This window comes from Callithrix jacchus, chromosome 12 (genome assembly GCF_049354715.1).
Source record: "Callithrix jacchus isolate 240 chromosome 12, calJac240_pri, whole genome shotgun sequence".
NCBI lineage: Eukaryota > Metazoa > Chordata > Mammalia > Primates > Cebidae > Callithrix > Callithrix jacchus.
This window is the reverse complement of record NC_133513.1, coordinates 35,196,797-35,214,287: the sequence shown is the minus strand read 5'-3', so window position 1 is coordinate 35,214,287 and position 17,491 is coordinate 35,196,797. Positions and strand designations below refer to the sequence as shown.

Genomic DNA, 17,491 nt, shown 5'->3' with positions numbered 1-17,491 from the left:
AAAATAAACATCTTTTAAAGGTTCAAGAGTTCTATTTCATGGCTAGAGCGTCTTTTAGTATTTTGTAAACTTATATGTGATTAAAGTGTTGTCCAGACTTTTTGTTTTGAAATAACCTTAGTCTCTCTTGGAATTTGCACAGATAGCTTGAAGTGTTTCTGTTTATCTTTCTCCAGCTCTCCGTATTGATGGCATCTTAGTTAACAACAGCACAGTGATCAGAGCCAGAAACTAGACGTTGGTGTAACACTAAGACCTTAATCAGAGTTGAGCAGTTCTGTATGCGCCCATTTTTGTGGGTGTGTGTGTATAGTTTTTATCATTCGCATGGATTTGTGTAACCAACACCACAATCGAGACACCAAACTGTTTCTGCGCCCAGATCAAGCCTTTCTCCTGCCCCTTTCACAGTCATACCCTCACTAACTCCTGGTGAGCACTGACTGGTCTTTTCTCCACTATGATAATTTTGTTGTTTCAAGAATTTTCTATAAATGAAATTTTTGGTTGAACATCCTAAATCCAAAACTCCAAAATTCAAAATGCTTCAAAATCTGAAACTTTTTGAGTGAGGGCACAACATTGAAAGGAGATGCTCTTTGGAGCATTTTGCATTTTGGATTTGTAAATTAGTGATTCTCAACTGGTGAGTATAACGCAGGTATTCAAAAGTGTAAAACCTGGAATTCTTCTGATCCCAATATTTCTAATGAGGCACATGCAGCCTGTGCTTGTAAGTAATTTTAGGTGGTTATATATGACTGTTTTTTTAGAAGGGACCTTGTTCATGCTGTGCCATGGCTCGTAATCCAGCCTTTGAGGAAGGCACCTTTACTTGTACCTCCCTTCTTTGAGATTCATGGTGCACATTTGTATGTTTTTTTTAAATTTTTTCTAATGTTTTGAGCCTTGCTCTGATACCCATGCTGGAGTGCAGTGGCACAATTAAGAATTAAGGCTTAATGCAGCCTCCACCTTCTGAGCTCATATGATCCTCCTGCCTCTGCCTCCTGTGTAGCTGGGACCACAGGCATTTATCGCCACACTTGGATAATATTTTATTATTTTTCATAGAGATGAGATCTCACTATGTTGCCCAGGTTGATCTCAAATTCCAAGGCTCATGTGATTCTTTCATCTCATCCTTTCTAAGGTCTGGGATTACATGCATGACCACCACATTCAGCATCACTACGAGAATTCCTGTAAAAAAGAAATTAGATTTTTCTTAACACAGTTTCCTATAACCTTTTTTTTTTTTGAGACGGAATCTCATTCTGTCACCCAGGCTGGAGTGCAGCGGTGTGATCTTGACTCACTGCAACCTCTGCCTCCTGAGTTCAAGCAGTTCTCTGTCTCAGCCTCCCAAGTAGCTGGGATTACAGGCACCCACCACCATGCTTATTTATTTATTTATTTATTTTTTGTATTTTTAGTAGAGGCAGGGTCTTACCATCTTGACCAGGCTTGTCTTGAGCTCCTGATCTCATGATCCAGCCGCCTCAGCCTCTGAAAGTGCCAGAATTACAGGCATGAGTCAAACTATCAGGCCAACCATTTTTTTCTTCTTTTTTTAAAAAAAGTATCTATGTATTATTTTTTATCTTTTCTCATACCTTGCAGGAATAAAGTTCCCCTTCCTCAACACCGCAGTATAATCATCTACACTCTACAAGGGCTTCTGAGAACAGCAGGCTGAGAAAGGCTGATCTTAGCACTTAACATTTTGAAGACATTTTAAAGACTGTAACTGTATTTATTTATAGCTTTAAAATTATCCATGTTCTTAGGCCAGTTAATTAATTTTAAAAAATGGTGATGCATCAAGTCTCCTGAGCCTGTGGTGTGGTGGGTTCTGGGTTCAGAGTAGAGGCACTTGATAGTGAAGTTCAGGTTCTTTGTCCTGTGTGGGGACTGGGGTCCATGTCAGAATGCTGGGGGTGAGCAGGGAATGCTGTTTAGCAAGGCTGAGGGGGTCATGATGAACTATAGATACAAATTTTCAGGCAACTGTGTGTATTTCAGATCACTTTTTTAAAAAAATTCAACAGATAGCTAGGTGTAGTGGCTCACACCTATAATCCTAGCGACTTGGGAAGCTAAGACAGGAGGACAAAAATTTGAGACTAGACTCGGCAACATAGCAAGATTCCATCTCTTAAAAAAAAAAATAAATTAGCTGGGCATGGTGGTGTACACCTGTGGTCCCAGCTACTCAGCAGGCTGAGACAGGAGGGTGACTTGAGCCCTGGAGTTTGAGGCTGCAGTGAGCCATGATTGCACCACTGCACTCTGGGCCTGGGTGACAGAGCGAGATCCCATCTTTAAAAGAAGCAAACAAAAATCCAGCATATGTTTGATTTTTTATTTGTCACCTTAAGCATGTGATTTTGTTGCTTTGTGCAATCTAACATTTCCCAAATGTGGTGAACTCATAATTTTTGGAAAATAGCTGCATCTGAAATTTTACAGAGTTCCAGATGCAATGGGCTAAGTGCATTTTATTGTATTCATCTGAATGGTGTCCCCAAGGTGAGTCCAGTTCCTCCTGACATTCTCGGGGGTTTTGTGCAGTCTTCATTGTTGAAGTGGACCTCCTCTTTCCCTAAAGCCACTGTTGGAGACAGCCCCCGCTGCCGTCAGTGGCAATACGCTGCTTACTCCTTTCTTTTCTTTGGACTTGTGGGGTTTCTGTGTTGCATTGAGACTGGTGACCTGTGCACAGAGCAGCCACAAAGTTACCATGAGCAATCTGAATTTGAGCATGCCACTGCCTAAATTTGTGAGTGTCCAAGTCCATCAAATTCACATTCTTCTAATAGCATGTGTGTGTGTGTGCGCGCGTGTGTGTATATCTCTATATTTCCTCTAGTGCTCCCTTTTTATTCCAGTGAAATTCACGTAATGAAAAAATTAATAATTTTAAAGTGAACTATTCAGTGGCATTTACTGCATCCACAATTTTGTACAATTATGACCACTTATCTGTTTCTAAAACATTTTTATTACCTTAAAATGAGACCCCATTTGCATTAAGTTACCACTCCTTGATTCCCCTGTCCCAGTCTCTGGCAACCACCAGTTTTATTTCTGTCAATGGATTTTCTTGTATTGGACATTTCATATCCATGGAATCATTTAACATGGCCTTTTGTGTCTGGCTTCTCTCATTCAGCATCATGTTTTCAGGATTCATCCATGTGGCAGCCTGGATCAGTGCTTCCTTCCTTTCTGTTGCTGAATCATATTTCATTCTGGGGATGGACCACTTCTTTATCCTTTCATCTACCTATAACCCTGTTTTTAATTCAATCCTTAGGAGCAGAATTGCTTGGGTCGTGGTAATTCTGTGTTTAACTTTTTGAAGTGTTCCATTTTTTGCAAGCACTTTGAAATGTGTATTTTTTTCAGCAAACCTACCCTTCTATGATTTAATTCCAAGCCAGCCACGAAGGAATGTTTCTCTTCTCAGCATGACACCAGAAATTCTCTGATGGCCACTCTAGACAGTTTCTAGAACAGTTTCTTCTGTCTCAGTGTGAGTGGCCACAGAAGTTGGATAAAACACATCTTTTTTTCTGTTCTTTTTTGTCACCTTCCTTTCTGTGTCTGAATCATATTTCCTTCTGCAGATGGACCTGGACCGCTTCTTTATCCATTCATCTACATACAGACATGTGAGTTCTGTTCACCGTTTTGACTGTTGTGAATAGTATGTGCTACTTTTAATAATTTTTAAAGTAAACTCTGTCACCCAGGCTGGAGTGCAGTGGCAAAATCTCGGCTTACTGCAACCTCCCCTCCTTGGTTCAAGCAGTTCTTCTGCTTTAGCCTCCCGATTAGCTGTAACTACAGGCATGCTCCACGACACCCAGCAAATATTGTATTTTTAGTAGAGACAGGATTTCACCATTTGGGCCAGGCGGGTCTTGAACTTGTAATCCGTCCACCTTGGCCTCCCAAAGTGTTGGGATTACAAGAGTGAGCCACCATACCTGCTCAAATGAACCTCTTTTGAAAAGGCTGTGGCCCTTCACTTTAATTTGGAGTTGCCTACTGGGACAGGTAGCTTAAGTGTCAGGTTGGATTCTTAAAAGGCTGCCATTTAAAACTTTCATTTTTAGGTCATGTTCTGTGTTTATTCTGCTTGCGTTGGTTATTCAGAATAGAAGAGGAAATGGTGAAAGCTTACAAGCACGTGAACCCCCAAATATGTCCCTTGCATTCTAGCTTATTTTCAGTCACTTTGCATATTACTATTCTTTTCTTCCTGATGTCATGATTGCTTTGTGAAAAGCTTCTCAAAGCACTTGAAGTGCTATTTTTAAGATAGAAGATGTCGTGGCTAAAAAGATGTGCCACTGTTTCCAGAAAGAAAAAGAAGGGGCTGTCTTCTCTTAAGTACAGCATTCCTTGTAAAGGAAGTGAGCATTGTCTCCCCAGATAACATGAGGCCTCTTTACCCTCCCTTTATTTTCAGGGGACTGTCACATTTCCTCACTTTTAGGTGGCTTAAATCCTGACATTAATAAACTCTTGCTATCAAATACAGGCAGACCTACCCACCTGCCCCAAGCACTTTAGTCCTATGTTTATATGGTTTGGTATTTCCTTTCTTGGGAAGGTTGTGGGCTGGGTGGGGCCATCTGTGCAGGAGAGTGCATGATGTGGTGTCATGTGACCGAGGAGTTGTGAAGTCATCACCTCTGTAATTTAGCACTTTGCCAGTGGCAATCACGGTGGTGAAGGGTTTTTCTCCCTGCCAGCGGCATCATGTGGACTTTAAGAGAGCTGCTTTGTCATGGGAAACCATGTCCAAGAGATCTTATTTCTGAAAATGTGATGGCTCTTTTTCAGCAGGGATTATGTCCAGGCCTCACTAGAAGAGCTGAGACCAAGGGGCCTGAAAACCTTACAAAGAGAAATCAGGGAGCGAGGGACCAGGTGTGGTAATTAGGGGGACTGTGGTAAAGAGAGATTCTGCATTCCATGTATAGCCACAGTCAAAAAGAACAAGCCTGAAGGGCAAGTGTTTGTTTCTGTTGTGAACATTCCTGGGCTTCTCACAGAGCTGAGTCAGCAAGTCTGATGGTGGGGAGGGAATCCCAGGCACCCAGGCAGACCTGGAGCACTCAGCTTCTCAGCATTGACTATCGTGAGGGTGTGCAGTGTCTGCCAGTGATGAGGGGCACTGTCTTTTTATTCTCTTTTAAAAATTAAACTTTTTTATTGTGGTTAAAAGACACATCACATAAAATTTACCATCTTAGCCATTTCTAAGTGTGTAGTTCAGGAATGTTAATTACATTCACATTGTGCAGCTGCCACCACCATTCACCTTCAAAAATTTCTCATCTTCCCAAACTGAAACTTGTACCTGAACCCCCACTTCCCCAAGCCTTGGCACTCACCATTCTGTTTTCTATCTTGATAGATTTACCCAGTCTGGGGATCTCCTGTAAGAGAAATCATGGAGTTTTTTTTTGCTTTGTTTTTGAGTTGGAGTCTCACTCTGTCACCTGGGCAAGAGTGCAGTGGCACAATCTCAGCTCACTGCAACCTGTGCCTCTCAGGTTCAGGCAATTCTTCTGCCTCAGCTTCCCTAGTAGCTGGGATTAGAGGTATGCACCACCATACATGGCTAATTTTTGTATTTTTAGTAGAGATGGGGTTTCACCATATTGGTCATGCTGGTGTGGAATTCCTGACATCAAATGATATGCCCAACTCAGCCTCCAAAAGTGCTGCAAGTACAGGTGTGAGCCACTGTGCCTGCCTGTTTTTTTTTTTTTGTTGTTGTTGTTCGTTTTATATTTTTAGAGATAGGGTCTTGCCATGTTTCTCAGGTTGGCCTCAAACTTTTGGCCTCAAGCATTCCTCCCTTCTTGGCCTCCCAAAGTGCTGGGATTACAGGTGTGAGTCACCATGCCAGCCTCTTACAGTATTGTGTGTGTGTGTGTGTGTGTGAGTGTGTGTGTCTAGCTTATTTTACTTAGCGTGCTGTCCTCAGAGTTTATAGCATGTGTTGGAACTCACTGCCATTATTTGTCTGAATGATATTCCACTGCTTGTATCTACCTCGCTTTGCTGATGCATTTATCTGTGGACCGACACTTGTTGAGGATGTTTTCTTAGTGCTCCCCGTAGCTCCAGTGTGTGGCTGAGCAGGTAGTGAGAGGTCTGCTCTCCCTCACTCCTGCTTATCATGGGCCTTGTTTCTTTTGGAGGGCAGAACAGACTGGAAGCTGTTACATTGACCCCACTCATTCATGGTCCCTTTTACACACTGTCTGTGCTGTGTCTTTCAGAATGGCAGGAGCTGTGACTATGCATTATAAGTCATTCACCTTTATTCTGCTCCTGAGTAGCTTTTCCGATCTATATATTAATTTATTTAGTGTTAGAAATGGAGAGCTTCCTGTATTTAAAGTTGATTTTGATAACTATTTGCTTAAGCACTAACATGTACTCACAGTTTTGGCTTTCTGGAACTAATGGGATCCTTGGAAGCAGGTGGAAGTGATTTTTGTATCCCTGTAGAGACACTTCCCTGGTGCCGGGGTCTCTGCCCTACTCAGAAACCGGCTGGGATGGAGAGCAAGACTCTGGCCAGGGCCTCCCTCCTGAAGGCTTTGGCTCCCAGATCCAAGGTTTCCAGAGAGCTGTTTCCTCCAGAAAACCAAGGGGCCTGAGACTGTTCTAAGATTATCTTGTCCTTTTAGCCTAGGGTGATGATGAGTCATTTTCACTCAGCTTTGGGTCAGAGCTCTATCTGGACACTCACACAGGTGCACCCTCTTACTTACTCTGGCTATTTCCTTTTCACTAGGTGGAAGAAAAGGCAAATTTTAATAAGATTGTTGAAAGTGTCTTACCCATCAACGGTTTGCTCTTTGGAGACAAAGTTGAGTTGGTCCTCATGAACTCACAGCTGCCTTTTCATGTCCTGGGCCACATAAGGGGGCCATGGGCTTGGTTCCTCCACACATGATGCCACCGCTGGGTTTGGGCATCACCGTTGTCCCTCCACACAGTGATTATGAGGCTCTTGCTCTGTTCCCCCTGTGCCATCAGGGGTGTCATCCGTGCTCATGTGGGTCCAGCACTTGCTTCAGTCAGGCTGGCTCAGGGCCTCCCAGGGTGTGGCTCACAGTGCTCACTCAGCTTCTAGGGAAGTTGAAAGAAATATTCCATTTCACAGATGGGGAGGCAGAGTCAGAAGTGAAATGGCTGCCTGGGGCTTGGGACCCAGTAGAGCTCAGCCTTAAGCCCTCCAGCTGGCCTTTTCCCCTCTCCATTGTGCTTAATGTGGGAGTACCTGTATCTTTATTTTTTGTGGGTATTGCTTTTAGAAATGGGGGTCTCACTGTGTTGTCCAGGCTGATGTTGAACTCCTAGGCTCAAGTCATCCTCTCACCTTTACCTCTTGAGTAGCTGATACTACAAGTCTGCACCATGCCTGGCTTTTTATTCTTTCCTGTGGTAATGAAGTTCTGCTCTGTAGTTCTGCTCTGTGCAGTGGTGTGATCTTGGTTAACTGCAACCTTTTCCTCACAGGTTTAAGCAATTCTACTGCCTCAGCTTCCAGAGTAGCTGGGACTACAGTTGCATGCCACCACACTCAGCTACCAAAGTATATTTTTTAAATGTATTATTTTTTAAAAAACATTTACCTTAAGCAATACACTGTTGTAAAAATAGTGCCAGGACTAAAGGTACTTACCACCACTCCCAGCTAATTTTTTTTTTTGAAGCAGAGATGGGGTTTAACCAAGCTGATGAGGTTGGTTTTGAATTCCTGACCACAGGTGATCCACCTGCCTTGGCCTCCTGAAGTGCTAGGATTACAGGCATGAGCCATCATGCCTGGTGTCTTTTTTATTGTTAATTACTCTTTTTCTTCCTAAAAAGCTCAAGGTAAAATATTTTAAGCTCTCCTTCAACTCTAGAAAAAATTTTGTGCATTTCCTTTTTTTCAAAAAAGAATCAATTGGGCTGAGCACTGTGACTCATGCCTGTAATTCTAGCATGTTGGGAGGCCAAGATGGGCAAATAACTGGAGGTCAGGAGTTTGATACCAGTCTGTCCAACATGGTGACACAGCACATCTACTAAAAATACAAAAATTAGCTGGGTTTGGTGGTGTATGCCTGTAACCCCAGCTACTTGGGAGGCTGAGGGACATCATTTAAAAAAAAAACAGCCTTAATTTAGTCCAGGTATGGTGGCTCACACCTGTGTTCCTGGCACATCTGGTAGCAGTCAGAAAAGAAGGCTGTTGTGACATTCACCTGGGCATAAATATCTCAACCATGAGCTGCCAGGCTTAGTGGAGGAGGCCCAGATGTGCAGCATGGCTTACTATATGCAGAGACTCACTCAGTAGGTAGCTGATTTGAGCTGGCTTCTGCTTGCAGGGAAAAGCACACAGGTTTTTCCGGATGCAAGGGCAGCCTTCCCTCAATGCCCACCCCTGTCTGACAGCACACGTTGGTTTCTGGTTGGTCTGTGCTCTGAAAGGAAAACTTATCTTCAGGTTTGTTTTCAACAGGAGAAAAAGATAAGGTTGCTTAGAATCTCAGGAACTGAGCTTGCTGGGGTAGAGACCAATACATTTCTTACTATAATTACATTCTTTCACTGGCATAGCCCTTTACAATATACATGACCAAGGCTCCATTAAGGCACACAGAGGCCTTTCTCCTTCATTTTCATGGCTGCTGAGTATACTAGTATCGTGGCATGGGACTGTTCACCCTTTGCCCTATAGACGAGCATAGTTGCCCTCTCTGTTTTTTGCTATGACAAATAGAGCCACAGGGAATGACCCTTTAAATATTTCTTTAATGTTTGTAAAGGTCTATTGCATGGTATAGTCATAGAATTCGGTTTCCAGAATCCAGAGTGAATGCTTAGGTATTTTGTACCTTCTCTTCTACTTTGATTGCACAAGAGTGTCTGTTTCTTACAGCGCCACTGAATATTGTGGAGTTTTTGACAAGTGTACATTTCTGGTTTTATTTTTATTTTATTTTTCAAATTTATGAGCTACCTGCCTTTATTCATCAACTTTTTGTTTATTGTTTTAAATATCTGAAATCACGTTAAAATTGATGTATTTTGAATGTTGCAAAATTTTAGGTTATTTTTGTGTCTTTTAAAGTCTTTAAAGTTTTTCTTTTTTTTTTTTAATTTTTTATTGGATTTTAGGTTTTGGGGTACATGAGCAGAGCATGTAAGACAGTTGCGTAGGAACACACATGGCAGTGGCTTTTCTTTCCTTCTCCCCTTCACCCACATTTGGCATTTCTCCCCAGGCTATCCCTCCCCACCTCCCCCTCCCACTGGCCCTCCCCTTTTCCCCCCGAATAGACCCCAGTGTTTAGTACTCCCCTTTCTGTGTCCATGTGTTCTCATTTTTCATCACCCACCTATGAGGGAGAATATGCAGTGTTTCATTTTCTGTTCTTGTGTCAGTTTGCTGAGGATGACGTTCTCCAGATTCATCCATGTCCCTACAAACGACACAAACTCATCATTTCTGATTGCTGCATAATATTCCATGGTGTATATGTCCCACATTTTTCCAATCCAGTCTATTATCAATGGGCATTTGGGTTGATTCCAGGTCTTTGCTATTGTAAACAGTGCTGCAATGAACATTCGTGTACATGTGTCCTTATAGTAGAACGATTTATAGTCTTTTGGATATATACCCAGTAATGGGATTGCTGGGTCAAATGGAATTTCTATTTCTAAGGCCTTGAGGAATCGCCACACTGTCTTCCACAATGGTTGAACTAATTTACACTCCCACCAACAGTGTAGAAGTGTTCCATTTTCTCCACATCCTCTCCAGCATCTGTTGTCTCCAGATTTTTTAATGATAGCCATTCTAACTGGCGTGAGATGGTATCTCAATGTGGTTTTGATTTGCATCTCTCTGATGACCAGTGACGATGAGCATTTTTTCATATGATTGTTGGCCTCATATATGTCTTCTTTCGTAAAGTGCCTGTTCATATCCTTTGCCCACTTTTGAATGGGCTTGTTTGCTTTTTCCTGTAAATCTGTTTGAGTTCTTTGTAAAACCTGGATATCAGCCCTTTGTCAGATGGGTAGACTGCGAAAATTTTTTCCCATTCTGTTGGTTGCCGATTCACTCTAGTGACTGTTTCTTTTGCCGTGCAGAAGCTGTGGAGTTTGATTAGGTCCCATTTGTCTATTTTGGCTTTTGTTGCCAATGCTTTTGGTGTTTTGTTCATGAAGTCCTTGCCTACTCCTATGTCCTGGATAGTTTTGCCTAGATTTCCTTCTAGGGTTTTTATGGTGCCAGGTCTTATGTTTAAGTCTTTAATCCATCTGGAGTTAATTTTAGTGTAAGGTGTCAGGAAGGGGTCCAGTTTCTGCTTTCTGCACATGGCTAGCCAGTTTTCCCAACACCATTTGTTAAACATGGAATCCTTTCCCCATTGCTTGTTTTTGTCAGGTTTATCTAAGATTGTATAGTTGTATGTACGTTGTGTTGCCTCCGGTGCCTCTGTATTGTTCCATTGGTCTATATCTCTGTTTTGGTACCAGTACCATGCTGTTTTGATTACTGTATCCTTGTAGCATAGTTTGAAATCCGGTAGTGTGATGCCCCCCGCTGTGTTCTTTTTGCTTAGAATTGACTTGGCTATGCGGGCTCTCTTTTGGTTCCATATGAAGTTCATGGTGGTTTTTTCCAGTTCTCTGAAGAAAGTCAATGGTAGCTTGATGGGGATAGCATTGATTCTGTAAATTACTTTGGGCAGTATAGCCATTTTCACGATATTAATTCTTCCTAACCATGAACATGGAATGTTTCTCCATCTGTTTGTGTCCTCTCTGATTTCATTGAGCAGTGGTTTGTAGTTCTCCTTGAAGAGGTCTCTTACGTTCCTTGTGAGTTGTATTCCAAGGTATTTTATTCTTTTTGTAGCAATTGCGAATGGCAGTTCGCTCTTGATTTGGCTTTCGTTAAGTCTGTTATTGGTGTAGATGAATGCTTGTGATTTTTGCACATTGATTTTATATCCTGAGACTTTGCTGAAGCTGCTTATCAGTATCAGGAGTTTTTGGGCTGAGGCAATGGGGTCTTCTAGGTATACTATCATGTCGTCTGCAAATAGAGACAATTTGGCTTCCACCTTTCCTATTTGAATATGCTTTATTTCTTTTTCTTGCCTGACTGCTCTGGCTAGAACTTCCAGTACTATATTGAATAGGAGTGGTGAAAGAGGGCATCCTTGTCTAGTGCCAGGTTTCAAAGGGAATGCTTCCAGTTTTTGCCCATTCAGTATGATATTGGCTGTTGGTTTGTCATAAATAGCTTTTATTACTTTGAGATACGTTCCATCGATACCGAGTTTATTGAGGGTTTTTAGCATAAAGGGCTGTTGAATTTTGTCAAATGCCTTCTCTGCATCAATTGAGATAATCATGTGGTTTTTGTTTTTGGTTCCGTTTATGTGGTGAATTACGTTGATAGACTTGCGTATGTTGAACCAGCCTTGCATCCCCGGGATGAATCCTACTTGATCATGATGAATAAGTTTTTTGATTTGCTGTTTCAATCGGCTTGCCAATATTTTATTGAAGATTTTTGCATCTATGTTCATCATGGATATTGGCCTGAAGTTTTCTTTTCTCGTTGGGTCTCTGCCGGGTTTTGGTATCAGAATGATGTTGGTCTCATAAAATGATTTGGGAAGGCTTCCCTCTTTTTGGATTGTTTGAAATAGTTTTAGAAGGAATGGTACCAGCTCCTCCTTGTGTGTCTGGTAGAATTTGGCTGTGAACCCGTCTGGACCTGGGCTTTTTTTGTGTGGTAGGCTCTTAATTGCTGCCTCGACTTCTGACCTTGTTATTGGTCTATTCATAGTTTCAGCTTCCTCCTGGTTTAGGCTTGGGAGGACACAGGAGTCCAGGAATTTATCCATTTCTTCCAGGTTTACTAGTTTATGCGCATAGAGTTGTTTGTAATATTCTCTGATGATGGTCTGAATTTCTGTCGAATCTGTGGTGATTTCCCCTTTATCATTTTTTATTGCATCTATTTGGTTGTTCTCTCTTTTCTTTTTAATCAATCTGGCTAGTGGTCTGTCTATTTTGTTGATCTTTTCAAAAAACCAGCTCTTGGATTTATTAATTTTTGAAGGGTTTTTCGTGTCTCAATCTCCTTCAGCTCAGCTCTGATCTTAGTTATTTCTTGTCTTCTGCTGGGTTTTGAGTGTTTTTGGTCTTGGTCCTCTAGCTCTTTCAATTTTGACGATAGGGTGTCAATTTTGGATCTCTCCATTTTCCTCATATGGGCACTTATTGCTATATACTTTTCTCTAGAGACTGCTTTAAATGTGTCCCAGAGGTTCTGGCACATTGTGTCTTTGTTCTCATTGGTTTCGAAGAACTTCTTTATTTCTGCCTTCATTTCATTGTTTACCCAGTCAACATTCAAGAGCCAGTTGTTCAGTTTCCATGAAGCTGTGCGATTCTGGGTTGGTTTCTGTATTCTGAGTTCTAACTTCATGGCACTATGGTCTGAGAGGCTGTTTGTTATGATTTCAGTTGTTTTGCATTTGCTGAGGAGTGCTTTACTTCCAATTATGTGGTCAATTTTAGAGTAGGTGTGATGTGGTGCTGAGAAGAATGTGTATTCTCTGGATTTGGGGTGGAGAGTTCTGTAAATGTCTATCAGGTTTGCTTGCTCCAGGTCTGAGTTCAAGCCCTGGATATCCTTGTTGATTTTCTGTCTGTTTGATCAGTCTAGTATTGACAGTGGAGTGTTAAAGACTCCCACTATTATTGTGTGGGAGTCTAAGTCCTTTTGTAAGTCATTAAGAACTTGCCTTATGTATCTGGGTGCTCCTGCATTGGGTCCATATATGTTTAGGATCGTTAGCTCTTCTTGTTGTATCGATCCTTTTACCATTATGTAATGGCCTTCTTTGTCTCTTTTGATCTTTGTTGCTTTAAAGTCTATGTTATCAGAGATGAGAATTGCAACTCCTGCTTTTTTTTGCTTTCCGTTTGCTTGGTAAATCTTCCTCCATCCCTTTATTTTGAGCCTTTGTGTATCCTTGCATGTGAGATGGGTTTCCTGGATACAGCACACTGATGGGTTTTGGATTTTTATCCAATTTGCCAGTCTGTGTCTTTTGATTAGTGCATTTAGTCCATTTACGTTTAGGGTTAATATTGTTATGTGTGAATTTGATACTGCCATTTTGATGCTAAGTTGCTGTTTTGCCTGTTAGTTGTTGTAGATTCTTCATTATGTTGATGCTCTTTAGCATTCAGTGTGATTTTGGAATGGCTGGTACTGGTTGTTCCTTTCTATGTGTAGTGCCTCTTTTAGGAGCTCTTGTAAAGCAGGCCTGGTGGTGACACAATCTCTGAGTACTTGCTTGTTTGCAAAGGATTTCATTTTTCCTTCACTTCTGAAGCTCAGTTTGGCTGGATATGAAATTCTGGGTTGAAAGTTCTTTTCTTTAAGAATGTTGAATATTGGCCCCCACTCTCTTCTGGCTTGTAGTGTTTCTGCCGAGAGATCTGCTGTGAGTCTGATGGGCTTCCCTTTGTGGGTGACCCGACCTTTCTTTCTGGCTGCCCTTAGTATTCTCTCCTTTATTTCAACCCTGTTGAATCTAACGATTATGTGCCCTGGGGTTGCTCTTCTTGTGGAATATCTTTGTGGTGTTCTCTGTATTTCCTGCAATTGAGTGTTGGCCTGTCTTGCTAGGTGGGGGAAGTTTTCCTGGATGATGTCCTGAAGAGTATTTTCCAGCTTGGATTCATTCTCTTCCTCCCCTTCTGGTACACCTATCAAACGTAGGTTAGGTCTTTTCACATAGTCCCACATTTCTTGGAGATTTTGTTCATTCCTTTTTGCGCTTTTTTCTCTGATCTTCGTTTCTCGTTTTATTTCATTGAGTTGGTCTTCGACTTCAGATATTCTTTCTTCTGCTTGGTCGAGTCGGCTATTGAAACTTGTGCATGCTTCGGGAAGTTCTCGTATTGTGTTTTTCAGCTCCTTTAATTCATTCATATTCCTCTCTAAGTTATCCGTTCTTGTTATCATTTCCTCGAATCTTTTTTCAAATCTTTTTTCAAGGTTCTTAGTTTCTTTGCATTGATTTAATACATCATCTTTTAGCTCACAGAAGTTTCTCATTATCCATCTTCTGAAGATTAATTCCGTCCTTTCGTCACAGTCATTCTCTGTCCAGCTTTGTTCCCTTGTTGGGGAGGAGTTTTGGTCCTTTCTAGGAGGCGAGGGGTTCTGGTTTCGGGTGTTTCCCTCCTTTTTGCGCTGGTTTCTTCCCATCTTTGTGGATTTGTCCGCTGGTCACCTGCATAGTTGCTGACTTTTCGATTGGGTCTCTGAGTAGACACCCAGCTTGTTGATGATGAAGTATTTCTGTTGCTTGGTTTTCCTTCTACCAGTCTAGCCCCTTTGCTGTATGACTGCTGAGGTTCGCTCCAGACCCTGCTTTTCTGGGGTGCACCTCTAGCTGCTGTGGCACAGCGAGGGATGCTACCAGTTTCTTTTTCTGCTCTCTTTGTCCCAGGATGATGCCTGCCTAATGTCAGTCTTTTGGATATAGAGGGGTCAGGGAGCTGCTTGAGGAGACAGTTTGTACTTTATAGGGGCTTAATTGCTGAGCTGTGAGCTCTGTTGTTCATTCAGGGCTGTTAGGCTGCTATGTTTGATTCTGCTGCAACAGAGCTCATTAAAAAAACCCTTTTTTTTTTTCTCAAATGCTCTGTGTTGAGCGGTTTGGGCTTTATTTTTGGATGTCCGTTGAGGTCCTGCCCAGCTAGGATGCAGACTAGCCACTGTTTGCCTGCCGAGGCTCCGCCCTGCTGTCCTGAGGCTCGCCCTGTCTCCGCTGTTCTGCTGTGTTCTTTGCCACGCCCTGGGGCAGAGTCTCTCTGTTGTAGCAGGTTGCCTCGGCAATGGCAGGCTGCGTCAGCAGTGGGCGTGTATCTCAGTAGGGACAAGTTGCCTCGGCAATGGCTGGCTGCGTCAGCAATGGGCGTGTATCTCAGTTGGGGCGGGTTGCCTCGCTAATGGTGGACGCCCCTCCCCCACAGAGTGCCTCGGGCCATCTGCATGGGGCTTGTTTGAAATCGTGGTTTTGTTCGTCCCACTAGGCCACCCCTAACGCTCTGTCCCTGCAATCCCCTGGGCTGGCCTAGTGTCCAAGTCTAGCTCAGTCTCAAGTCCAGCCCTCTCACGTCTCCAGTTGCCGGTTCAACAGGGCACCCGGACAAGCGCGCCCTGTGGGGAGCGCTGGGCAGGGCCGGCCGCCGCCACTCCGGCTGCCGGCTTCGCCAGGTGGAGGTTCCGCCTGGTGTCCCGCGTCTCCTCTTCATTTGGGAATTTCCCCATTCCGGGGGCAACAAAGATCAGTCTGGAAATGCAGCTCGGACTCACCTCTCCGCTGACAGTCCGAGAGCTCCAATCCTGGGTTGTTCTCACAGCACCATCTTGAGTCCCCCCCCCAGAAGTATCTAAAGTTTTTCTTAAATAATATTTTACATATTTCAAATTTTCTGCTAAATGTATTTATTGTCGCTTTTGTCATATCTTCATTGTCTTTGTTTCATTTTTATTGGATTTCTATATGAAAAAATTTTAAAAATAATATCTGGTAAAATATGCATAACAAAATTCATCAGTTTAATTCATGATGTGTACATACAGTGATGCCAAAGTACATTCACATTATTTTGCAACCATCACCAACATCTCTCTCCATAACTCTTGATATCTTGCTGAGTTAAAACTATTTCCCACCACAGCCACCGCAGCTGCGGCCGGCCGGCCCATCAGAGAGCAGCGAGCGTCCTCCCGCCTGGCTCCCAGTCGTCTGCGTTTGGCCGGACCCTGAGCCTTGTCGTCTGGCTCTGTGGCTGCCCGGGCCTCGTTGGCCGCCTGTCCGGCATGAAAACCAAGTTGTGCGCCGGGGGCAGGCGGAGCCCTTGCCACTCGGGCTGCTGCTGAGCTGCGACAGCGCTACCCGGGTGCCTGGCATGGAGCAGCAGCGCGACGTCCCCCGGCGACCTCGAGTCCAAGCAGCTGGGTGGCCAGCAGTCACCGCTAGCGCTGCCCCCGGAGCCTGGTGGGGCCTCCTCGAGTACCAGTTCCACATCAGTGTCACAGGTGGCCTTAGCAACATGCTGTTCCAGCGCTCTCTACCTGACACCACAGCCACTGTTGGCGATGAGCCTCAGAAAGAGCTCCTGCGGCTGTACTGAGCGATTTTGTAGATGAGGTCCTTGTAATAAAGAGGGATCCGAACAAGCTCAGAAAGAAAATGAATTTCAAGGGGCCGAGACCATGGTTCTGGAGAGTGTTATGTTTGCCAGTCTCTCAGAGCGGTCACTCGGGCCAAAACTCTATGGAATCTTTCCCCAAGGCCGACTGGAACAGTTCATCCCGAGTGGGCGATTAGATACTGAAGAATTAAGTTTGCCAGATATATCTGCAGAAATCGCTGAGAAAATGGCTACGTTTCATGGTATGAAAATGCCATTCAATAAAGAACCAAAATGGCTTTTTGGCACAATGGAAAAATATCTAAATGGAGTGCTGGATTAATTAAATTTACTGGGGAATCCAGAATTAAAAAGCTCCACAAATTCCTCAATTACAATCTGCCTTTGGAACTGGAAAACCTGAGATCATTGCTTGAATCTACTCCATCTCCAGTTGTATTTTGTCAGAATGACTGTAAAGAAGGTAGTATCTTGTTGCTGGAAAGCCGAGAGAATTCTGAAAAACAGAAACTGATGCTTATTGACTTCGAATACAGCTACAATTACAGGGGATTCGACATTGGGAATCATTTCTCTGAATGGATATATGATTATAGTTATGAAAAGTACCCTTTTTTCAGAGCAAATATCCGGAAATATCCCACCAAGAAACAACAGCTTCATTTTATTTCCAGTTACTTGACTGCATTCCAAAATGACTTTGAAAACCTCAGTACTGAAGAAAAATCCATTATAGAAGAAGAAATGTTGCTTGAAGTCAATAGGTTTGCCCTTACATCTCATTTCCTCTGGGGACTTTGGTCCATTGTACAAGCCAAGATTTCATGTATTGAATTCGTGCACATGGACTACGCCCAAGCAAGGTTTGATGCGTATTTCCACCAGAAGAGGAAGCTTGGAGTGTGACTGTGGGGAGGACTCCATCCACCTCATCACTGGACTGCATAAGAAGGCAACAGAGCAGGGTCCCCCGTGCTTCGACTACTGCTCCTGCGGCAGGAGGCTTTGGGTGGCTCACTACTGAACAGAGATGTGTTTGATACTAAAGACTATAAAACAGAGAGACATTTAATTCATCTGTTTACGATTTCACTAGGACTCAAACAAGATTGGGAAGCAGAAATATAGCGCAATAGTACAACACCTCTGAATCCTTTTAATCTAGAGAAGGCGTTTCATATTTGGG

The 17,491-nt window shown here is 43.0% G+C and overlaps 1 pseudogene; it reads left to right on the top strand.

Annotated features, from left to right (window-relative positions):
- The first annotated feature begins 15,970 nt into the window (after positions 1–15,970).
- LOC100410583 (choline kinase alpha pseudogene) lies at positions 15,971–17,213 on the top strand (annotated as a pseudogene).
- The last annotated feature ends 278 nt before the right edge of the window (positions 17,214–17,491 follow it).